This window comes from Colobus angolensis, unplaced genomic scaffold (assembly GCF_000951035.1).
Source record: "Colobus angolensis palliatus isolate OR3802 unplaced genomic scaffold, Cang.pa_1.0 Scaffold245, whole genome shotgun sequence".
NCBI lineage: Eukaryota > Metazoa > Chordata > Mammalia > Primates > Cercopithecidae > Colobus > Colobus angolensis.
In genome coordinates this window covers 110,506-136,774 of record NW_012115655.1, presented here as the reverse complement: position 1 = coordinate 136,774, position 26,269 = coordinate 110,506, and positions in this window count along the sequence as shown.

The window sequence follows — 26,269 nt, the reverse complement described above, 5'->3', positions numbered from 1 at the left end:
AGATGCCCATTAGACACTCAAATGGAGGTGACAAATAGGTAATTGAATATATGGGTCTCAGTGCAGGGGAGAGGTTGGACCAGAGTTATAAATTTGGAAGCCATTAGCTCATACATGTCATTGAAAGCCATGAGACTGGATGCACTCACCTGGGGTGAGGATGGATAGAAAGGAGAATCCAACTGGGGATTGGAAACACAGGAGAATTTCTCAAACGTGACTGAGAAAGATTACTTGACCTCTATAGGGCCTTTTTAACAGTCTAACAAATAATTAAGCAGGCTGACTTTGAACAGACAAGGGGGATAATCGGGTTCAGAGTGGACCATAATCTACATTTACTTAATCTCACCTTATTATTGGTATTACTTTTATTTTTATACAAAGCCAAATACTGAATAAATGAATACATAGAGTGGAGTTTGGGGGAACTTTTACAGTAAATACTAAATAAGCCTTCTTCTGATGCAGATGGCCAATGGATCACATTTTGAGAAATGCTGCTCTAATGTGCATCTTGGAAAGGAGCAACAATTAAGGGAAAAATATAAGTTCTAGAGTAGTCACCAATTCTTTCAACAGATGGACTATGTCAGTAAGTGAAAAATCTGTGCCTTCACTGGAAATGATGCAGCAAAAAAGAGACAAAAATCACTGTAGAAAGTATTTAGGTTAGCTCTCAGAAAGAAGCTGTCCTTTGGGAGGCCGAGGCGGGTGGATCACGAGGTCAGGAGATCGAAACCATCCTGGCTAACACAGTGAAACCCTGTCTCTACTAAAATTACAAAAAATTAACCGGGCGTGTTGGTGGGCGCCTGTAGTCCCAGCTACTCAGGAAGCTGAAGCAGGAGAATGGCGTGAACTTGGGAGGCGGAGCTAGCAGTGAGCTGAGATCACACCACTGCACTCCAGCCTGGGTGACAGAGCAGGACTCTGTCTCAAACAAAAAGAAAAGAAAAGAAAAGAAAAGAAAAGAAAAGAAAAGAAAAGAAAAGGAAAGAAAGAAGCATGTCCTAAAGTAAGAGTCATGTGATACTAAAAGACTAGGAAGAGTCTAGGAAAAATTTAAAGGAAATGGATGAAGAATCTTACCCTAAAGTAATTTAAAGTAAAAAATTTTATAGAATTACTTGAAATAAATTTAATACCTGTACACATTCTGGTTTTTGCTTGCTAAGTTAAAACTACATTTCTAGAGGGTTTTTTTTTTTAGAGACAAAACAAATTTTGAGTCATTTGAAATGGGAATCAATTATTTCAATACCTCAGTCTTCTAGAAAGCACCTTTCTGGACACATCAAATACTCAGTTCAAGCATTCAGAATGTGATTAAATCTGGAGTTCAGTAATGACACTAGGCAAAAAGATGGCATAAGATGTGTTGGGATGAGTTGGCTTATGTCCTGGGAAAAAAAGGATGGTTATTGTTCTGAAAACCACAGCGCTTAGTTTAATAGCCAACAATTGCCAAAACTAAAGCGAAAAGAGATAAGGAGGGTCATTGGAAATGGAAGAAAGTCAAAAGTCAATTAAAGAATGGAGGGGCAGACACCCTGATGTCTGGAGTCAGCTCAAAGGACCCCAAAGCATTTTGCAACAGCTCTAGAAATCCGACACCAAGAACTCACCTCATTCTAGGAACTTGTTAAAGGGAACACAAACCCTAGGCAGCTCAACTATGAGACGAACAGCAGTGAGATGAATAGATATACATTTGGAAGGTGTATGGACCTCTGGACCGTAATGATAAGCATAAGTGATCAAACTTTGATTATTACTTTTAAATAAACTTTATTCAAAGGAAAATGTATGTTCTATTTTCAAACAGCTTCTAGTACATGGTGAAAATTTATCTACTGTGTATGAGACGTGGCATAAGGCATTGGAAGTATTCATGTATGACAGAGTTCCAACTTTCAGTGATTTAGTAGGGCGAGGGAGAAGGAAGGAGGCTGATAAGGACAGATGACTAGAACGGGAGTTTACCGTACAAAATGGTGTGAAAATACAAAGAAAGGGATCATAAACTCTAACCGGGGCTGGTAGAGAGGTTAGGGAAAGATTTTCAAAAAAGGCAATGTTAACTTGAGCTTTGGATGATAAATAGTGCTCAGGATGAAAATGATTTAAAGATTTGAACTTCAGCTATTTGGAAATAATCCACTTTTTGAAATATTTTATTCCCCCAATTGCACTAAGTAACTGAGGCATCATTCTATAAAAAATCAATTCAAGTGAACATCTGGCAGTTCTTATTGTCATAGCAAAGTTTAGAATACTGAATCAACTTTGAAAATTAATCAGGTGTCTACAGCAGACAGGTAATCCACATGTTAGAAATATAAGTTTTTATTCAATATGGGGTATAGTGAAATGCTTTCAGCTTAGAAAAAAGATGCTATGGAAACAAATTATCCTGCAGGGTTACTATGAGTTGGCTTCTAGTTGGGTAATATTCAGGCAATAAAAGGTATGTTTCATGTTTTCATATTCAACTCCTAACAGAACTATGAACAAAAATAAAGAGAAATCTAAACTTTCTCAAATCTCAGGGGTATTCTGTTTTTTATTCTCTATTATAATTCCTTTTGCCAGTTATTACTAAGGAAGATTGACTGGCTGCTACTTTTTAACCTGGTTTACATGTGCTCAGAAACAAATAACACAAAGGAATTTTTCAATAAAATATGACTAATAATTAGAAAGTGTTATTCAGTGCCTTGTGAACATTTTATATTATAAGCCCTTTTTCCTCACTAAGATATTCCCCAAAACAACCCCCCCAAAAAAGAATTTCATTGCAGAAGCATGAAATATGATAACTAATAAGAACAATTATAATCATTTTCCTTAGCATACAGCAACTATGAATGACACATGTAAATAGCTCCAATATAATTCATTTAATATTACTGATAATTAACGTGTGCACTAAATTAGAATTGCCTTTATCAGTCAGAGTTGTAAAGCGCCACAACAGCTTAGAGATTACTAGAGGAACTGATACCTGGGTGAAGAATGTGCCCAGCCTGCTGATAATGGAGGAGTGTATGGACTTTTAATTCCATAAATAAATAGAGTGTTTTCAAACATTGGACTTCATCAAAATTTAGCTGAATTAATTAGTAAAAAAACACTGGATATTTGCCTACATCCTTTTATTCCTTGCAGGAGCTAAATACCTTTTCTCATTTGCATCTGTTGGATATAGAATTGTCCTAATTTTGAAATTTCAGCAAGTCCCACAAAATGCATTGCAAATAATTTTTGTAGTGATTTTTACACGGTTACATCAAGTGGCAAAGTGATTTGTTCAGGACACTACTTTGACTTTCTCCCAGATATCATCAGTAACATAATTTTTTTTAGTTTAGGAATATGTGCGAAAAGAAATGTTATCTCACAACTCTCCTACACTCGAAATAATATTAATTCAGAGCAATTCTGAAATAAAGTATAATAGGGCTGAAACTGACCAATTTGTGATATGCCTGAAAGAAGCAAATGTATTCTAAACAACTTGGATATCAAGAATGCCAATACTTGGAGTATTAGAATATCTGGCTTGTTGCAGGTGCTTCAATAAATGTTTGCTGAATAAAGAAAATTCAATGAAAAAAATTTTTAAGTAAACCTTGAACAAAAAGATAAAACTAAGTGTTCTGAAGAGACATTACTTATTTCTTTGAAGTAAAATAATATTTTGTATGTTTGCAACCTTAATACCTCAAAAACCCGCATACATACTTATTTCCCTTCCTTTGACACTACCTTAGTCTGAGCCATCGTTACCTCACTCCTTGTTGACTGAAACAGGCATAATAGGCTTCTTGTCCCATTTCCTCCCCCTATTCTCACTCATTTTCCACTCTCTAAGCTGGATGACTTTTGTAAAACATCTTCCATGACCCCTCATTCCCTCAGGGTAAAAAACTAAAGCATTCAAGGCACTTCATGGTGTGGCCACAGCCCATCTCTCCAACCTCTTTCATCTCTATGACTCAACCAATGGCACTTGGTGCTTCAGCCATATTCAACTTTGTGCAGTTTTTCTACATGCCATGCTTTCACCCCAGGACCCTTATACATGCTGTTTCCTGTTGGAAAGCTTTGCTCTCGCTACACTCTTGGTCTTCTATCATGAATCTGCTTTATCCCTACTTGTCTTGAAGGTTTTAGTTGGATACTCTTACTCAAGGAGACTTCCCTAACTGGACCTCCACCTCTTTCAAGACTACATTAATACATTCTGTGTTACTCTGTGCTTTTATTTAGCTGATGATCAATAATTTGGCTTATGTGGTATTACCTCTTAGTAAAGTCCTTCAGCCCCACAAATTAACGTAATGCCTGGCACGTCATAATCATTCACTAAATATTCTGTGAATAATTGCTGTATTTAAAAATACAGTAATCTTCTTTGGTGTAGTTAATATAATAATTTGTATTATATTATTGTAATATGATAATTTGATAATATAGTTAAAAGAAACCTATAGCAAAAATTAAGAGGCTTGAATCATCATCCTTGCTCTTTTGTTAGCTGTAAATAATTTCTTTAGACCCCTATTTCATCTGCAAAATAGGTATATGCCTTGCCCCTTCTACCTTACAAAAGGATCCAGAGCTCTCAAGTAAGTGAAAGTGCTTTGGAGAATACTAAGCACTAGTCACGCAAGGTATTACTATCATTATCATTACCATTCCTAAACGCCTAAATTGCCATTTTGTTTTGTCATATTTCTGCTCAAAAGTCCTTAGTATCTCCACCCTCCTGTTCTCTACTCACCGGCTCTGCTCTCACCGGACTTCTATCATCAACAGTATTTTCCCAAAGCATAGCTTTGTGAATTGGTGACCAATATCATGGACATTTCTGTGTTTCAGTCTAGGTTTTGTCTGACTGTCAGCAACTCCAGGGGAATGTATCCTTGCCTCTTGGATCATATGCTCAGGGCTGCAGATATGGAGCCTGGCTGTATTCTCCTGGCCAACAGACATGGTCTGTGGTCCTCCCAAAACCACAACTAAGCCAGTACCATCAGAGTGAACCTCAGGACAGCTGCAGAGAATACTGGAGCAAAAATGGCCATGCTCACCTACTGGGCCAAGCAGACAGCAAGCAAACAGCCCTAGTTGCTGCCGGCAGTCATTTTACAACAATAAGTAAAGCCTCGTTAGATAAAGTCAACACCACAGATGGCAAACAGAGACGTGAACATATCTAATCCTTGGGTCATAGTTGAGCTGCTGATTCATGCCCCCCTGATGCTAGCAATATACTCAGCATTTACTGGTAATCAGGAGGATGCAAATCTACATCTTGACACTGAATGTGACATCTTGAAGTTTCTCCTAGAAAATGGATTTTAAAAGTTCTTTTCTTCCTTATAACAATTCTTGAAAGAGACTTAAAATTCAAATCCATATTCAACTAATGCTTACAGAGAAAAGAGGTAAAATTTATAAAAAAAAAATTGTTGAAATCTTTTCAAGTAAAGACTTTATTAATTCAAAGTATTATTGTAAGAATAATCATCATTGATTTGACTATTTGCCTTACTTCTAGTTCAGCTGCAGGTCTCCAATATTATTAAAACATAAAGTTAATGCACAGAAAAATATATTATTTTCTACAAAATCAGTATCCAAGGTGGAAAAAAAGTACATGTGACCTAGGAAACAGAACCTTAAGAAGCACTTTATTGTTAAAATTCCAGCCTGGCTTTTCTATCTGAATCTTTCAAAAATGTTTTTGGCTCTATGGTTTTGGTAAGATCCAGGTTAACTCAAGCTTGTCAGAATTGCTTTCTTCAGAAGTAAGCAGTTAGATCAGGAAATAAACCACAAAAATTCCTTAATTGCTAGTCATCTAAGCAAGGTCTTATACTTTGGCTGAAAAAAAAAATACACCAAAGGAAAGAAATACCTAGCAATCTTTTTCTGAGTATTTTTTTTCGCACAAGCTAAGAAAAACAGCCTAGCCTTAGTCAAAAGAATACAGAGGAGATAGCTCTTCAAACCTTTCTTTCTGGGTAGAATTAGCCATTTAAGCTTTGTCCACATTAGTACTAAGCTAGCAAGTCTGGAGTGTCTTCTCTAACATTACTTTGTCAATGTGTTTATTTAATATTAATCCTGTGTGTTTTAGAAATTGGTCTGAACTGAACTATGTAAGAATTGCCTCCAAAAAGACTAAACCATGTACTAGTAGTCCCTTAAACTATTTGTGATAGTAACTTATTTAGTATTCGTTTAAGGTTTATAATGAAATCATACTTCCCATTTACAGAATGTCAACATATCATTTAAGACGGTTGACCATGGACCATTGCTCACATGCTCTAGGTATGGACATAGCTTGTCTAATCTCCAATCGTCGGCAGGGTAAGTGTTTTACAAAAGTTTAAATAAGTAGTATGTGTTTAATGGCTTCATGGTTCAGACACAATTGGTCAACAGAATCAATTGATTAGCAAATAGAAACTAAAAGTGACAATAATAAAGTTAGTAGTTATTAGTTATAATAAGCCACTACCATGCTAACAGGGTAAAAAATATATACATTCTACTTCTCGCAACCACTCTGCAAAGTAAGTTTTATTAAATCTGTGTTACAGAAGAGGAAATTGAGGATTGAAGATGTTAAGGGACTTTTCAAAGTATTAGAGTTTGAATTAGAATAACCCTACACAGCAGGAATAATTAGCTATCTTTTCTGGTAAAGTCACCATACAGAATTCAACTTGCCATTGACTTCTCTGTTTGTCAGGGCTTGTTTCTTTGTTTTACTTTCAAAAAGTGTATAATAATGTGCATTTAGATGCATAGAAATATTAGCGTAGTAATTCAATATTAGTATAGAATTTGAAATTAGCATAGAATTTCAAGTGTAACTCTCACGGAATTATTGATGAATCTGAGACTTTCTGAAGATAAAATCTTCCAGGATAAAACCTAGTTATTGAATACATGACTGTAAATGAGTCACAGAGGGGACGACCATGTCCCCTTGCTAGCTCCAGGGTTTCCCAGCCACTAAGATGAAGTTTGAGTAGCTCAAGAAGCTCATGGGAATCCTTTGGCCTGCACACCTGCTTCTCTGAGACGGAGCATGGCACCTGGCCACAGATAGTCTAAGACAGTAGTTGGTGACTGGGTATAGGATATGATTTCTAAGTCTATGATGCATTAATTCTGCAGTTTGTGCATAATCGTCTTCCTTAGAGTGTGGTCCGGGCTTCTGGTAGCATTACAGACAGTCAAGGCCTTGACTTTCTTCTCCAGTTAAGGTCAGCTGCTGGAGGATAACAATGCTAGGAGGTTTGCAAAGCCCTTATTTTAAGGCATTATCTTCTCTAACTTAGTATTAACTGCTCTGACAGCAGCAGGAATGGACAGGGATACTTTTGAAGGGTTAGGATATCAGCATCTTTCAGCTGCTTTCCTATTTCCTCAAATTCCTTAGGAATGGAGCATTTGCCCTTCCATGTGACCACAGCTACTCTCACCTGGAGGATCATCAATAGGCAAGTGTCAACCAATTCCAGAGGAAGCCTCTTCTGCAGCTCAGAGAACCTATTCCTTTAAGTTTCCTCACCTCTGTTCTAATGCCAGGCAAGACTTTTACTGCAAACACTTCAGTATCATTTCTAATAAAGATGGCTTCCTAGCTGAATATCTCTCCAACATACATACAATCAGTTATATTTCAATGTCCTTCTTCAAAGGGCTCTAGGTGTTTGAGCTCTAGTATATTAAGTGAAATATGTCTGGGAAGAACCATTGTATAAATAAATATTATGCAATTTTTTAACAGAGAGGCCCACGGGAGATGAGTTTATTTTCTAAAACTTTTCACTCAAGTTAATGGAAAGATTGAAACCTCCAAGCCCTCTGTGTCATGGTAATTTACACTGTTACAGGATTGTAGTATGTCTGAAATAGAAGGAATGTCAGCAATCCTGAAGCATCAGCTTGGACACCAGCTTGGACACCAGACCCACAGAGGCCCAGGTGTCCATCTCTGCCCCACTCTCAGGTTAGGGCAAGAGGCAGAGTACTCTGAGCCCTCAGCAGGATCCTCCACCCTGCTTTTATTTCATCTACATATTGGGAGTTTGCATTGGGTTGATTGACCTAGAGGGCTTTTGCTGCCTAAGAAAAAGACTTAGAAAAATTTGATTTTTACTGATGATCAGTGTGACACCCCAATTTTACAAATGTTGCAACTGGGTAATAGGAAGAAGAGGTGACTTGCTCCAAAGTCTCCCCACTAATAAAGGACAAATGATTTTTACTTCATATATTACTACCTCTACCTGACAATGTGATCAATTCTGCTTCTGCCAACAAGTCACCTTTCTGAGAATCTCAGCCTTAGGCTGCCTTCGGCTTCATGGAAATCAAAGGCTATGTTCCATATTTTGATATGAAGTTTAAAGGCACTAGAGTATCCCAAGGGCAACCTCCTCCTATTTTATATACTTTTCGAGGAATGCATATTGAGCCACTCAACCTTACCGACAAAGAGAAAAGTGTGCCTTCTTATGTGCCCTGGCTTTTTGCTTGACAGGTGGATCACAGTGACAATATTTGCAAGGGAATCTTTTGATAAATGAATGCTGGCTCTCTCATATCACAGAATTTGTTTTGAAAGGACAAAAACCTTACAGAGCATAGTCCTTGACAAACTGGGCCCCATAGACCTTTATCTCCAAACTGTCAAATCAACCCAAATAAACCCTTTGCTGGCCCCAGAATAGTCTTTGTTTATGCCACTTCCTTCTGATCATGTGTGAATCTTCAAGGCTCAAATTCTTCACATCCCCCCACCCCACTCCCGAAATCTTCCTTGGCCTCCCAGACCGGGAGGAATATCTTCCTCTTCTTACTCAATATCCCTTAAAATGTACTGCTTTCTAATAATAGTAGAATTGACAACAACTAGCATGTACTTAGTGCATACTATTTGCCAGAGACAACTCATTGAAATAGGTACTATCTCTATTTTGTAGATGAGAAAAGGAGAGTTAGTGAAAACAAGAAACTTGCCCAAGATCAAATAGATGATATTGAACCCAGAATTCTAAAGCCTGAGCTGTTACCCCTTGTGTTACGTATCCTTGTGTCTCTTCTGGGTTATAAACCACCTGAAGATGTCTCCGATCACCATGGTTTCTCATATAGCACGAACAGGGTGAGGACTCAATGAAGAAGTGTCATTATAAGAGTCATGGAGACCACGTTCTGCAAATGCAAAATGCCTCAGCACTGGAAACCATTGACTACCCACACAGACACACACACGCTCAGCATTTGGCTCTCTCTGCTGGGTCTGCTGCAGCTTGGCTGTTCTAATAGCTGATGGATTAGTGTTGATCTACACTGATTGCTCACACCTGCAATTCAAACTAACCCCTGTTCTGCTCTGTGCAATCAGCCATGCCAAGGTAAGACCATCAGCTTCCCAAATGACAGGCAAACAGAGACCCACCTGACGAGTCTGACCAGACACCTGTGAGATCTGCAAAGTGGGAAAGATGGGGGAAGGGGAAGGTGGAATTAGAAAATTAAAGCGCTAAATGTAAAGGGTAAAAGAATGAATGCTTTATTTATTTCTCAGAAAGATTAGAAACTTTGTAGATAGAAAACATCAAAGGTCTCCAGCTAATGACTACAGAGAAGTTACCAGCAATGGAATTTTTATAGGCACTAGGATCTGGTATTTGTGACCGTATAGGAATCTTTAGTCAGAGAAGTTAGATAGATCTTAGAATGTCAAAATTCCAAAACATAATCATACTTTGATTTCTGGTGCCACCCTCTACCACAGCGCTCTAGATTCATTTGCTAACCTTGTCCCAGTAATTATCATAACATCTCACTCTGGAAATAAGGAACGTGGATGGAAAGAAAAATGCAGTCTACAATATGGCTTCAACAACTCACTCAGACTATTTGTTGCAGGGCCAGAAAAAATGCACTGTTCTTCTTGATGAAAGGTGTTCAGTTCTGTCAATTATGTTTTCTATTCTGCATTTCTCTCCTAAGTCTTAGTTTTCAATATGTAATAACTTGTGGAAAAATATATAACATAGATATATGTATGTATATGGTTTTAATGATCATAGTTACAAAAGTAAAATCATATCACCACTTATCACATTCCCCTTATTCTTTGGCAATCCCTATTGCCTTCTCAAGGGAATAATTGTTAAATCCAGAGTAAACGGAATAGTTCCAGTTGCAACCATAAATAATTGGATTTGCTGTATTTTCTACTTTGAAAAAAAGATCCCTCTAAATTTTCAAAGTGTCAGATTTTTGCAATATAAATTTTACTGAATTTGTTTGAACTGTATGACTAATATATCTCAAGGTGCAAATGAAAAAATATCAGAAAGGCAAAGTTGAAGGTCTTGTTTGAGTTTTAAGACATTATTTTCCAAAAACAGTGAAATAGAGAAGTTATCAGTTACAGTATCTTCCATAATATCAACATTTTTTCTGCTAACAGTGATGTTTATTAAAGCATTGAACCAGTGGGATTTTTTTTTTTTTTTAACTAGAGGTTTGGTTTGGGGCTTGCTGAGACTTACAAGCTTTTAAACACTAAGGTTCTGACTTCTTTTCTAGAAAAGCTAGTGATAAGTTGAGTTAGCTCTCCTGAAAGCAATTTCCAGTTTCCCCAGAGTCATTCCACAGACCTTCATTAAATGCAAACGATGCAGCAAGTAAGCAGTAGCTTCTCATGTTCTGTATGTTCTGTCTTGTGATTTAAAGTGTTATTATTATATCAGCCAGAAAGTCAAAGTTGGCTCAAGGTAATATGTTTGAATTTCAGTGGTTTCAAGTTTTACTGAGAATGCCAAAGCTTGGCCCTGGATAACACTCCCTCTGGTCACACCTGAGCCAATCTGGAAGATGTGTGTGTAACAACTTTACTTGCTTTGGAGTTGAGAGTTTGTCTGAACCTGAGAGAGTGAAATCTAAGGGCTTTATCATATAAAGGCTGGGCGTGGTGACTCAAGACTGTAATCCTAGCACTTGGGAGGCTGAGGTGGGAGGGTCTCTTGAGCCCAGAAGTTTGAGACCAGCCTGTGTAACATGGTAAAACCCAATGTCTACACAAAATACAAAAAAAAAAAAAGAAGAAGAAGAAAAATTAGCTGGGCGTGGTGGCACATGGCATGACTGTAGTCCCAGATATTCAGGAGGCTGATGTGGGAGGATCACCTGAGCTGGAGAGGTCGATGCCGCAGTGAGCCATAATTGCACCACTGCACTCTATGCACTCTAGCCTAGATGACAGAGCAAGACCCTGTCTCAAAACAAAATAAACAAACAAAAGCATGATGAATCACGCCGGACACCATAGTGTGGTGAAACTCCTGAAAAGTGCATCTCCTGGGACTATCCCTTTTCTCTGACATACAAGCAAAGGAAGCAAAGAGGCTCAAGGAGCCAAGCCACCAGCAGCCTGGCAGCATGTAACAGAAGAAGCCACCATAACAGCACCTTACATATAGTTCCTTTTTTCCCCTTCCCCTGTGCCATTTCAAGAAAGAACCCAAAATTACCAGAAGTTACTCAAATATTAAGCACCCATGTGCCAGACACCATAATAGATACCTCACACATCATCTCATTTAATTTCAAAGATGGCCTAGGGGAATGGTTAAGAGCATGGGCTGTGGTACCAAGACTGTCTGAGTTCAAATTTTGCTTCTACTCTTTCCTAGCTGTTTGACTTTGCAAACTCTCCAAAGCAAATCCTTCCTCATGAGGGTTTTGTGAGAATTGAATGATAGGAAGCTTGTAACATGCTTAGTATAATGCCTGGCTGCTATGTGCTCAATGCAAGTTGTGTTTTATTGTCCCAACAATCCTGTGATGTAGGTAACATTAGCACCATTTCATAGGTGAAAAGACTGAGACTCAGATGGGTTAATCTAAGTTCTCAAAGTCTGGCCTCTGGAAATCTGTTAAAAGTGCAAATTCTTTTTTTCTCTCTCTCTCTTTTTTTTCTTTTTTGAGATAGGGTCTGACTCTGTCACCCAGGCTGGAGTGCAACGGCATTATCATAGCTCACGGCAGCCTCAACTTCCTGGGCTCAAGTGATCCTCCCACCTCAGCCTCCCAAGTAGCTGGGACCACAAGCATGTGCCACCACGGCCAGCCAATTTTTTGAAGACATGCAAATTCCTAAGCCCAACCCAATACATTGAATTAGAAAGTTTGGTAGATTCCTCAAATGTGTATGAAGATAGCCCTCTGGGGACTGTAATGCATGCTAAAGTTTAGTAAATCAACTTACCCAAAGTTATAGAGCTTTTAAGAAATGAAACCAAGACACAGTTTGTTTCAAAGGCCTTTGTTCTTTCCAGTCCCAGACAGGACATGTGCACCTTCCCCCATGGTTTTGACCACACATTTGTGGGGAAAATGTCCTCCTTTCTCCATACTCCCAAGCATGGCTTCTGTTTTATCAGAGCAGCCAGCCTTGTACTTGACCTGCTGTGAGAATCTTGTTTCCTATTCCAAAATCAAAGGTTTTCATTCATACAGCAGAAATATCCTAGAAATGGGAAAACTAGGACAGAAGATTATACTGTGATCAGAAAAACCCATCATTTTGATTAGTGACATTTTCACCCAGACTTTAAAAGTGGATAATTAAAATAGAATTTAAAATAGAGGCAATTAGTATATAAGTTTTCCTTCCTCCTCTCAAACTGAGGAGGATCCAAGACGGCAAACTTTCAAATCAGTCTAAGTGTCCTTCTCAACTTGTTAGGTTTAAGATGGGGACAAGTATGGAGGTAGAGAAGAAGGCTATGCCAAAGTCAAGAACACCTCCAGGCACTGTTGACAGATGAATTTAACCTGCATTTGCCATTTCTATACCCTGAAGTCAGAGAACTCAGACCAAACAGTGTGTTTTCAGGGAGAGATGTATTAGTAAATAAAAATAGAAATTAGACCCAACTTTCTGCTATGCCTTCTAAAATGACAATAACATGGCAACAAATTTGGATCCTTGAATAATCTTTGTCTCTCATTGGAAATGATGTCCCCACTAACACACACACACGATATTTTCTGGATACCACTGCTTTTTGGTTTGACATACAGGAAGAGCTGCATTCTTTCTTTCTATGGCTGTTTAGCAGTTGCAGCTGTCTCACCCCACTGGTCCTGACACCAGTGTTTAGGAGACTCTGAGAATAGCTTAGCAACTAAAGCCTGCGCAAGAATAAGATCCCTTGAATAGGGACAACTAGAACTTGGTAGAAAGTTTCAAGATAAACTATAAAGAGCACAACAAATCTATTTTATTTATGTATTTATTTTTGGTTCAAAGTTTCCGTCACCATCTCAATTTCTACATGAATCGTGGTCTTTCCGATTCACCATTTTCTTTCCCTGAACTCACAGATCTGATCTTCCTGGATACCACCAAATGATGTCCTGAATCTGCCAAGGATAATAATTGATGGTCCAAGCCACGGTACCGATACCAGGCTCCATGATCAAGACCCCTTCATATGGAGGAAGACCAATTTCTTCACCTTTTCTTTCTGCTGCCTTCCTTCTGCTGTCTCCATGGTCAAATAGACTAATTTAGAAAAAGCAAATTCTGCTAGATTAGTTCATGGTCTGGGGATCAAGCTTAATCTTCTACCAGAAGATTTTAAAAAGATAAAAACAGCCATCTGTAAGGTGAACAAATCATTGAAGAAATCAAGGCCAGCTGCGATGGCTCAACCCTGTAATCCCTGCACTTTGGGAGGCCAAGACTCAAGATAACTTGAGTCCAGGAGCTTGAGACCAGCCTGGGCCAGATGACAAAACCTTGTTTCCACAAATATACAAAAATTATCTGGGCATGGTGGTGTGTGCCTGTGGTCCCAGGTACTCAGGAGGCTGAGGTGGGAGGATTGCTTGAGCCTCACAAGTAGAAGTTGCAGTGAGCTGAGATCCATGCCATTGCTCTCTAGCCTGGGTGACTGAGTGAGACCCCCATCTCAGAAAATGAAGAAGAAAGAAAGGAAGGAAGGAAGGAAGAGAGAGAAAGAAGAGAAAGAAAACAAGAAAAAAGAGAAAGAAAGGAAAAGAAAAGAAAGAGAGAGGGAGAAAGAAAAAGGAAAAAAGAAAGAAAGAGAAAGAAGAGAAAGAAAGACAGAGGAAAGAAAGAGAAAGAGAGAGAGAGAAAGGAGAAATAAATCAGCCCAAAGTACAGAAGTACAGTGTGCTCTACATCAGCCACCATTATGTTAGACCTTCCTTCTGGACCCCAAGGTCTATGGGAGCTGGCAGTGAAGGATAGCTCCCACTGTAGGGCATAGCAAGTGCCACCATGCTCCTCTCTGGATATGGCTGGTAGAGAGTAGTAGTGTCATGTTTAATTCCATCAATGATGCTGAAACTGCTGTAAACAAATGTTGGTTTGACACAGAGTAGGAGATATTCCAGTTTCATAGGGTGGGTAGAAGCTGAGCATGATGAGTAGGGGTGTGGTTTACATTCTGTGGGATGATGAAGAACAAAAGAGCAAAGTGCTGGCCTTCAGTGCAGAAGACAATTTCACCATCCTAAAGCTTGATGGACACTGAGCTGAGTTGATGGTCTGCTCCCCTAGGAACCAAGCAGGCTACAGGCTCCGAGACTTGCTATAGCTATATATTCACATATCAAACCAAATAAGCAAATCTAGCTGAATCTTTTCTGTAGGTTGGGGTTGGAGAGAAGAGAGTATGTGTGAGTATCTTGCCAGATGCCAAAAGTTACTGAAAATATCTCCTCTCCAATCCATCTGAGGGCTAAAACCAGAGGATTTTCATTTTAACAATATTCATTTTGTTGGCATCTAAAAAATGAAATACCTACAGTTGATAAATAAAAGCCTTTTCTGTAATATTCCAGTAAAGACTAAGGCACTTTACATTTAAGAATAACTAAGTACAAATAAAATTCAGTCTTTAAATGCCCATTCTGGGTATAAGAAATGCCATAATTAACTGCCTCTTGGTTACCAATAGCTAGGCCAAAACTTCCTACTCTCCTCTCTTCCTGAGGTCATAACTTTAGAGATATAACTGTTCCCCTCAAAGAACTACTGTAGACATAGCTTACTCCCAGAGTTCATATATCTTACCAATTAATGTATGTAAGCAAAGAATTTTATCCACTTTATCCTCCTCCTCCACTTGGCTCTCACAGCCTTCTTTCTTTGGATACCAAAGAATTCCTGAATAGAAACAGCTATTCTGTGACCTTACAAAATTCAGATGTGCTGTCTGTTATGTTCTAGTCTCACAGTGACTGGCCCCAGATTTGGGGTGTCCTATTTCTTGTTTTGTTGTTTGAGACTGTCTACCATCCTTCAAAGCTGATTAATCTCAGGTGCCTGGAGTGAATGTCATGAGGCCATATAATATTAAGGCACCAAGAAAACTTCAATAAGTGGTTTAATGTATTTGCAGTGGCCAAAATTAGAACACCTTCCTTCTCCTTTGATTTGACAGCCTATTTTTCTGCTACAATTTGCAGTTCTTCCCCTTCTAACAACTTGAGTTAATTTCTATTCTGAAAGAAGCCAGGAGCGAAGGAGCCAAGGTATAGATTGCTATAGCCCTGGGGAGGTAAAAGCACAATGGTGAAGCAAGGCAGAGTGCTTTCGTGGTTGTTTCCCGTGTCTGAGGTACATGGCAAGCATCCAAGCAATGGCAGTGATGAAGGGCCTGAAGAGATGTGGAGACACAGTCCTCAGTGGTGACAGTGGGGAGAGGCTCAGGAGCAGACCTTCAAGATGTGGGATGGAAGAAGAACCAGAAGCTGTGGAGATCAGTAAACTTTCTCTCCTACCAGAGCCAGTTAATGTGCTATAATCTTTGCAGTACATTGAAAATAAGGTACTTTGCTTGAAGTATGGATTATATGTACATGTCTTTTCACATATACAACAAAATGTTTTTAGATTATGTCACTCAAAATTACATTATCTTGAAAATGCTTTTTTAGTTGAAGTGCAGACACAAGTCTTATTTTTGCCTTGTATGTAATTCTGATGTGTGTATATGTTCTTTTACACTGGGTACAGCCATCGGATTTATGCGTTGACTATGTATTAAGAAGATACAAAGCGAAAAGTCATTGGTAACCTTTACATTGGGAATGTGACAATCAAAAATACATTTACCATGAAGCTAATGAGCCTTAAGCTCCAGATCCTCTCACTTGTACAGGCCCATTCCAAGGCTCTGGGAGTGGCCCTGGCAATATGTACACATTATCATACGCTTTGGAAAATTAAGAAATTTTCATCTCAGTCAGTTAACATTCTCGTCTCTTTCCACTCTGACCTTCCTTTTGTCACATTTCTTGTATCAGCTGGCCTTGAAGTAGATGTATTTTTGAGATCCAATTAAGGAGAAGTTAATCTGGGGATATATGAGTTTAGATTTAATAGGATATATTTATCTGCTTTGCTAGCCATTCCAGTATAAAGAGTAGGTTTTGGGATTATGTCTGCCGTTACTGTGCTCATTCACCCGGTATCATGAAACAAAGGTACAAGACCAGATGTTATACCATAATATAAATGTCTTACAGGAAACTGATCCCAAAAGTATATGTATAATGGAGAAGAAACACAGTTTGAAATGATGCATGGAGCTAGAAGGTAGTCTGTAAAAAATTTCTCTATTCATCAGATGTATAAAATGGTGAGTGAAGAATTTGTTTTTCTTTGATATCTCATCAAAATGGACATCCTCTTCTGTCAACAATACACTTGATGAGATGTGGCAGAAAGCATTTAAGCTTTGAAATGTGATTGGGTTTGAATCTTGCCTCTAGTATCTGTAAGCCTCAGTTTACTTCTCTGTAAGAATTAGGGGACTAGTTGAAAACAAGCTTTGGTATCAGCTACCCCTATCATCAAGAAGAGAATGTGAGCATCTTCAAGTTAGTTATTCTTTTCTACCCCTAAAATTAGCTATTAATTTCCTTGAACTTAAAGGGTATAAAAACTACTGTTTTCAATTATTTTGTATCTGTTTAATGCTCAGCAGTGTCTTAGGAGCTGTTTAGAGCATATTTCCTAACTAGACAGCAACAGACCACAATTCCCCAATACCAGGCACATGAAAGCTCATAATTCCTTGGGAAAAGACAGTGAAGATGCCTTTTAGGATCCTCTAATTATCCAATGAAAAGGAAAAATAAAGCAAGTGAAGGCTGGCACACCACCAGTCCAACTGTACTTATTTCCTTTTTATAATTACTTTTGATTGTTATTTCTGATGCCGCCCTTTGAAATGTCTTGGGTCATCTTTCTCCTAGTCTTGAAGACTTCTGAACTAATAATTTATTATTGCAGAATGTAGTTATATCACTATGAAAGGGCAGATGGTGGATATCAGATACCCAAAACAACTATACATACTCTAATCTTGTATTTAATTTGTATTAACCTGTGTCAAATGTAATTTTTCTGCAAAAAACTCAAAAGACAGACTTTAATTTATTTAATTTATAATACGTTATGTGAGCAATCATACCCAAAACATAATTGTATGACTATACACACAGTAATGTATACTATATACTGTGTGAAATGTCAGATTACATTGTGTTAAGCATTAACTTATTCTAAAATTATCTAGTAATTTTTAAAAAAGTGATTTGGCCCCTTCCTGTGTGGTTTCTTTTGCCACGCACTCTCCAGCGGTCACATACTTGATCACAGAATCCCTGGCTAGGTGCTCTCAGTTATCAATCAGACATGGTAGAATCGAAATCTGTCTTGGATTCCTGCTTGAGCCAACAGAAAGAAAATATTAATCCTCTGCTATTTTGTCCTATTTAAAAGTAAAAAAGAAAATCTTAAATATGTAGGAAGCAAACAAAAGCCTTCTGTTAAAACAATTGGTAAAGCCTACACAACGATTAATGATAGGCTCCCTGGATTTATCGCCATTAACCAACTCGAAGAACAGTTTAATTTTAAAGTGTATGTGTCGGAGGAAAATAAATATAACAAATGCATTTTCACTCAATTGGATCTTAGGACTGGTAGAGGGTCCAAAGTGGTAGCGGAAAAAAAAAATCCACATTGCCTCATTTTCATTTTATTGTAGGCCATAGGAGATTATAGTGAGTGTTCCTTTTCCTGGCGTTTTCTTTTAACTCTTGCTACTTAACAACAGAAAGCTTACCCTTTGGGTGCCAAGATTTGGGGAAAAAAAATCATCCTGTTCAAATCAAGACCCCATGCCCCCATTTTATTCTAATTTTGGTGCCTTTGAATATTTCCAAGCTCCATTTCTCTCTGCTTAAACATGGTAGGAGTAACATGGCCTTAAGAAAGTTAGAATATTCTGGAAGCCAGGTGAGTGATGTTAGGTATTGGTTTTAGGAGTGAATGGATGAAGTTCTTAGAGGACGGTTACCCCAAGACTGAACTATTCCAAGATAGTCATTTCTCCTAGGAAAACCTGGCATTCAGGTGGATAGAGACTGTCCCTCTCTTTCCCTTCCTGTTCTTTCTCTTCCATCTCCTCTTCCACATCTCAGAAACGACGCCTGGGTAAAGTCTTCGGAGTAAGAAAACCCTTCCAATTTTCCTTGTTATGTGGCTTAGGTTGTGTAGTAAACAAATGGCAAAAAAAGAAAAAACAAAAAAAAACCCCCGACCTGTGGATTCAAAGAGACCAGGATTTAAAACCTGGCTCAGTTCATTCACCCGAGTAAATTCTTAATTACTTTTGGACTCAGTTTCCTCATCTATTAAATGGGCATAAAATATTTGCCCTTACTAGTTTATCATGAGGAAAGTATCTAACACCTGATAAATGCTTAATAAATGCTGTTGGTCTACCTGCGTGTGCTGGGAGGTATTTGCGAGGTGGAGGGAGGGATGGTATAAATGAAGGCACTTAGTCTCTCCACAGTTAAAAGTGCCACTGGATGTACTGAGTGAACCCAGAAGCAGTTACAGTTCGTTAAGCACAATTTTAGAAAAAGGTTTACAAGATCTCGAGTAAAAATGTCAACTTCACTAGCTTATTCAGAGTTCTCGTCCTAATACTTTGAGGGGTTTTTTTAGATAAGAACATCATAAAAATACTAAAGGATTTTTTAAGATGGATTTAATATATACTTTAGAATAAATGATACACAATTTTGAAATAAACTTAGCTTTAATTGTGTGTATGTAATTATACATAATACATATTTTTCAAGTACAATTCAACCGCTACTGACATAAAGTAGCAAAAAAATGCATGAGATGAAAAACTACATAGTGAATGGATAAAAGTAAAACACAATGTAAATGAAAATAGAAGAGTACGTCCAGCTACATATTAGTACCTTTAATTTAGCACCTTTAATGAAAATTTCCAGTTCAATTATATTCTTAAGGATCATCCAATTTAGACAAACATTTGACACACTGTAATTTTACATGCACATGAGAATTACACTGTTTTGTTTTCTCATTTTCCAGATCACTTTTTAAAGTATTTTACTCAATTTTTTTCAATATACAGCCATAGCTAGAAATAAATTTACATAAATATCATCATAGATATCCCTTTTTAGTCCCTTTCTCACACATTTGTACAGCTTATCCCATCCCTCCTCTTCCACCTGCATCAGCACTGCCTGGCAAACCCATGATAACAACTTCATATATATCCTTCTATGTTTTTCCAGGCTTAAACAATCTTAGATGAACATACACATACATATGTGCTTTTTTTCTTCTCTTTTCAGTATTTGTTTTACAGAAACAGGATTGTCTTTTACCAAATGCCTCAAAAGGCCACAATCTATACAGATTTAGCTCAATCTTTATCCACTGTCTACATCTAAAGCTAGCAGTTTTATGATGTTTGGCATACTACCAAAAATACAAACTAATATGTTAATACTTTGGAATATTTTCAAAAGTCAAGTTGAAATAAATTGATTTTACAGATCAGTCTATACTTAAGCTTGGTGAGAACCCATTGCAAGGAGCCCCGGGCTGAAGGGAAGAAAATCTATGTGTATGGTTCTAGTTCAGCCACGGACCACACATAGGAACTTAACAACTCACTTTGCTTGCCTGGGTCCCAGTTTTCTCATTTGCAAAATAAAGGCCTTGAACCAGATGACTTCAGGGTCACTTCCAGCTCCAAAATGATAAGAGTCCTTGTCAGTAAGAGCTTGATTCTCAAACCATTTTCTTGTTTTTACTGAACTTTTTTTCTTTTCTTTTTTGATATCTGCTGTCATGCTTTGTCTACCAGGGTGAATTTCCAAACGTTTCTGCATAGCAATTTTAGCCAAAACTGTATATGTTCTGGGGAGGATAGGCATAGGTACATTGAAGACCAAAGGAAAGAGTGAAGAAGTGTAGTTGGGTCATTGTGAATGGATGTTTAGATTGTCAAGAAAAGTGGGCCAGAGGCCCCAACTCACACTAGCATGGCAATTGCCTCTCATTAGTATCTCAGACACCATGGGTCTTATTTGGTGTCACAAGAAACACCCTCAACAAAGTAATGAACCCTCAGCCTCCAGCTTCTCAGGGATTCTTCTTAGCGCCTCTTTTTCTCTTTCATGTTTCCAGTACCCTGAATTTCTTATTCCCATCCCCCATTAAAATCTGCTTCAAAGAAAAAACCAAGGACACATTCACTTTAAGATCCAAATGAATATAAGAGCTTAAAACATTATGCTTATCAGTATTATTTGCATTTTTATAGAAACCAAAACCATATTTAAACAATATCAACAAAATTCCAACAATAGAATTGTTGTCAAGAATAAGGGAAACAAAGGAAGAGGGTCTGTGGAGCTTTTACAGCACTCCTGAATGTACACGTTAAACCCCATGAGAGAGGGCCCTGAGAACCCATTACAAAGAGCTCTGGGCTGAAAGTCAGAAAATCTATGGGCATAGTTCTAGTTCAGCCATGGACCCCACACATAGGAACTTAACAAATCACTTTGCTTGTCTGGGTCCCAGTTCTGTAATTTGTAAAATAAAGGTCTTGAACTAGATGACGTCAAGATCACTACCAGTTCCAAAACGCTGGCATTCTGTCACCACAATGGCTCCTCTGAGTGGACCACATTATCATCTGAACTTTTTTTAAAAGTTGCATGGTTGCCATAGTACCATAAGGAACTTCTTGGTAAATCTCTACTCTGCATTAGTTGCCTTTCTACCCCTAAATACCTCCTCCTACCAACTAGAGAAGCACGACTCCAGAAAAGTTTTAGCTCCAGTTCCACGTGTATGTTGATCAATTGCTTGGCTGCTCACAAGACTATTCCATGTGTTCTCAAATTTTCTGTCTATTAAGCTCAACCCTACATTTCCGATAGGACTTTTTTTAAACATAAAAGGCTGATCATGCCACTCCTGCTCAATTATCTACACTGGTTTCCCATCATCTACCATAGCAAATGCTGTTGGTTGCCATCTCAGCAATCAGTTGTCTCCCTTTCTCCTACTTTCTATCAGAAACCCAGTTTTGTTCCAGTGTCCTCTACCTGGGCCATGTAATCCAGAAATGGGACAATTCTTCCAGGGAGTGAATCAAGATTGGTCTAAGCCAGTAATGGTGGTTGCATTCCCCTTGCCAGTGAATGGTTTAGGATTGGGCACGTGATGCACTTTTGGCCACTGAGGCATGAGGATGAGTCTGATGGAAGTGGCAGGAGAGCTCCTTAGGAAAGATTTTTCTTGCTGATTGAAAAGACACAAGTCAAGACAGAAACAAACACCAACAAACCTCAAAAACACATAACAAATATCTCTTCCTCCTCGGTCACCTTGTGATCAGGAGAAGAGCAAGTCTGAGAGCTAACCATCATACCAAGGATGGCAGAGCAAAAAAATGGAAAGAACCTAAGTCCTTAATGTCAGACTCGAGCCACTGAATTCAGTCATCCTAGAACTGCCTTTGAACATATTATATGTGATAATAAATTTTCCTCAGTGTTTAAGCCAGCTGAATTGCAGGTTTCTGTTCCTCGCAGCTGAAATCATAATAATAAATGTATGGTGTAAAACTAACATACTTTGACATACAAGAACCCTTGTGTTCTGACCACCTCATCTCCATCATCGTATAGACTCTAGCCACAGTAGCCTTTGCCTTCACTATAATGTCCACCTTGCTAAACACCACTACTCATCCTTCGAGTTCCAACACAAGCACCTCCTCCTCTATAAAACGTTGCGCAATCTCCTCAGGCAGACTCTGCTGTCTTAATTTTCCACAACATTTCTTGCGTGCCTCCATGGTGTTATGATCTGCATGCCTGTCAACTTCACTAGACCGTGAACTTCTTGAGGGCAGGGGCCTCAAAAACCAGTTTCTTTTGTATTAACAACCCTGCACATATGCCTGATTCATGGGCACACCATCAATATCTGCTGAATGAATATAATACAAGGACCTTATCTATCACTTCAGGAATGCTGCTCACCTCTAATTTAGAAAGTTCAGTTCCTTTTTATCTCAGTGTGGGCCTTACGTAGTAGGCTATGACTCAAATTCACAGTCTGAATAATTGAAGTATCTGTAACAAACCCACCAGTTCCTAACTAAAACCTTCACGAACTTTGATAGGTGGCTTTGGAGTTAGTTATGTTTCACAGCCTGTCAAAGAAATGGACATTGAAGGGAAATGTGCCTCCAATCGTTTGGGCAGTGTAAGAATCCTGTGCTGCAGCTTGACTCCAGGATGAAGAAATGTTAAGGCACGACAGGGCTCCCCAGTTGATCCATCTCAAGAGCATTAATGCAGGCTTAGTTTTAGAGCAACTGAAACTCTCAAAAAAGAAGGGTGAAACAAGCAAGTTTCAGGCCACAGAACCAAAGTCTGAATCAATTCAGCATAAGCATTCCTATATATTTTTAAACTGCTTAGCCAAGACCAGACATCTTCTGTTTAATGAACTCTGCTGCTCCTCTGTGCCCCTCTGCACACCACACACACATAAACGCCCAGGAAATCAGTTCACCTTCTTTTTGCAAATAAAAGCAGCTTCTTTTGATAGCTCTAGTGAGAGACGGTTTTAAAAGTTCACATCTGCCCAGATGTGAAACAAAAGACACACTCTGTGATAACAAATGATAAATTGCTGAGAACTGGAAACCAACAATTTTAGCAGTCCTCTCTTCAGACCAAAAGCACTCTTTTAAAAATGTAGGTCACGTTTAGTGTGACAGGGGGTGAACAATTACACTAGGGTTGAGATGACTCATTTAAATAGCATAATTCAAATATCCTATTCATCTTGCAATATAATCAAACTCCTGAGAGATTGCTACGCTCTTTGCAGAAAAAAAGAAAAAATGACAAAGAGGAAAAATGCAGGGAAATTAACATAGCCTGGATATGCAGGTACCAGAGGCTGGAGGGAGTCAGGGTGGGCAGGATGCTGGCCTGCCATAAAAATAAGTAGCCCTGATCAGCCCTCAAAAAGCAAATAAGAAAATTACCCTCTACTCTTCCCAGAGTCATGCATGAGTGCCCTCTGACTACTCACTATCTGCCTGAAAAATACAGGAATGTAAAACCAGAGTCATTCCTTATCAAATGTGCTGAGCTCTTACTATGTGCTGGCATTAGGGGTGCAAAGAGAAGACAAAATTCTTCTTGTGGAAGAAGCCCTCATAAGCAGGAAGTAGGAAGATAGATGGAAAGTAGGAAGATAGATGAAAGATAGTAGGAAGTAGGAAGATAGATGTAGGAAGATAGACGAAACACTGTGGCTGTGCTAGAACACAGAAGTAGAAAAGTCACTTCTGAAGAAAGTAAACTGAGTGTGAGTGTCTCAAGGAAGGCCTCACAGGACTTCTGTTTAAAATGCCTTGAAAGATGAGCAGAATTCTTTACACGAGCAAGGAAGGACATCCTTGGCCTGTTATAAGAGGCTCAGAAATAAGGAAACCTGTCAGCAGGCAGGGAGCTCGAGTGGGTGGATTGGAGGACTAACTGGAGTCATGTGATGAGTGGGGGTGCGAGTGACTTTCACATCTATGCCCTGCCTCAAGCTGCCTCTCCAGTCTCATTTCCTCTCACTGCTTTCTCTAGATTACACGCTGGGCACATCCTTAAGCACTCTGCCTATGCCTTTCCAAGCTTTCCTCCCTAAGCATGTGCCCTGCCATCTGTCTCAAGTGTTCCCTCACTTTGTCTCTTTTCTCTGCCTGGGCCCCTTGGATCTCCATGAAGCCCCCGCTCCATATCCTTGGGCAGACTGAGGTGCACACCTCTCTGTGCCTCTCATGTGTCCACTTGGTTAAGACAAACTATGTGTCTCCTTTAAAAAAGCATAGAAGACACAGTCCTTGCTTTCACAATCAGCTTCCTCAGAGAGCTTGTGAACCCAAAGCCCTATAACACAAAGCAAGAATCAAAAGCCACGAGAAGCACCATGGCGGTATGATTCTTGGCACTGAGATGAACACCGTAAGTCCTGAGCTGCCTCATTGTAATAAAGGCTCCAGAAGCCAAAAGCAGTGTCCTAATGGAGCTCCACTCTGGCCTCATACCTCATTTCTTCCAATTCCAGCGTCTCTCATTGCATTGTCTCAATCCATGAACCCAATACTGTTTCATCTTTTTAATTTTCCATTTTGAGGATTATCCAGTTCTTTTTCTACCTCACAACCAATTGTCTTAGGAGACAGGAGTGAAAGAGAACACAAGTTTTGACTCAAGCAAAATTGGGCTTAAATCCCAGCTACAGAAACCTGACGTCTTGCAGTGAGAATTTAAAGAGATGATAACGATGCACTCTCCCAAGAAACAGTAAGCATTCAATAAGCCATAACTCCCATGGCTATTGATTATCCTTGGAGTCATCTATCACTTCAGTCATCTCCAAGCTTCATATCTAGGGCCCTGAATTCCACCCATTTTCTCCCTTCCCTTTTCTTCTCCACTCTGTCCTTTTTCTCTCAACAAGAGTGACAAATCTCACGCAACTCTGAGACTCTGCAAGTTTCATATAAGAAGTAGCATGTGTGATGCATCTGAAAGAAGAGTGGCACCTGGAACTGTGGAGCTAGCAGGAAGAAGACATGCCAACCACAGTAAATGGTGAACAATGACAGAGATAGAAAAGTCTGTATGTTGTTCATGCAAGGGACTGTGGGTGTGCATTTGGCTGGATTTAGGGGTCCATGCAAAGATCAGGATGGACAGAGCCTGGGACCATCATCTGTAGCTTCTGGAAACCACATACATGGATTTACTGGGAAAGGGGGTAGGGAGACTGTATGCAGGATGCATTGGGAAGAAAAGAGACCAAAACACGGTTTGTGTCTCAGATATATCCTGCATGTCATGCAAAGCATACTGGTCCTGAATTAAGAGTCCCTGGGCTCCAAGATCTGTAACCAATGAGGTGAGTGACCTTGGGACTTCAGTTGGCTCATCTGTAAAATGAGACGCTTGACCTTTGTGTTGAGTCACCCAAGTTCAAATATCAGCTTGATCACTTATCAGAACAAGAAGACCTTAGTTAAGATATGAAACTTTTTGTAACTTTTATTTTCCTCATCTGTAAAATGAAGATAATAGCACAATCATTCCCTTGCAGTGCTCCTGCAAGAATGCAATGCCAAAACCATACCTGGCACACAGTAGAATTTTTAAAAAGCAAAATGGTACTGTGAAGAAAAAAAAAAAAATCATGGGCCTTTCAATTGCAGAAACGACCATTCAGCAAAAAAATTTTGGAACACAACCTGGGCTAGTCTGAGGTACATTAAAAGGTTTTTGTCAGGTTTCTTTTTTTGGGGGGGGGAGGGGATCCATTTTTCAAAAAAAAATATTTGAGTAAATAATGTTGTTTTCTAGATATATGTTATCTTCAGGAAATGTAAATATATTATTAGGAAGATAGAAAAGCAATTTCAAGGCCTGAAAGCATTAAAAGTCAAGTAAGCCTTTGATTTCTAACCTGAATTCCAAAGAGAACGGGTTATCAAATAGAAATGCCAGTGTACCACTTGTTTTCCTTTGCAATTCAGGGAAAACAACAGACCACAGAATTATAACCAAGCATTTGCCAAACTCAACAAAGCCTTAAATGTCTCCAAATTTTGTCTGTGACAGATAATTTTGTCCCCCTTCTAGAATCTGGTGACCAAAAATATGTGACTTATTTAAAGACTCGGGCTAATGAGGTCCTGCATTCGTTCTTAAAAGAAATTCCAGGAGTTTTTAGTTCTACTCCACCCTT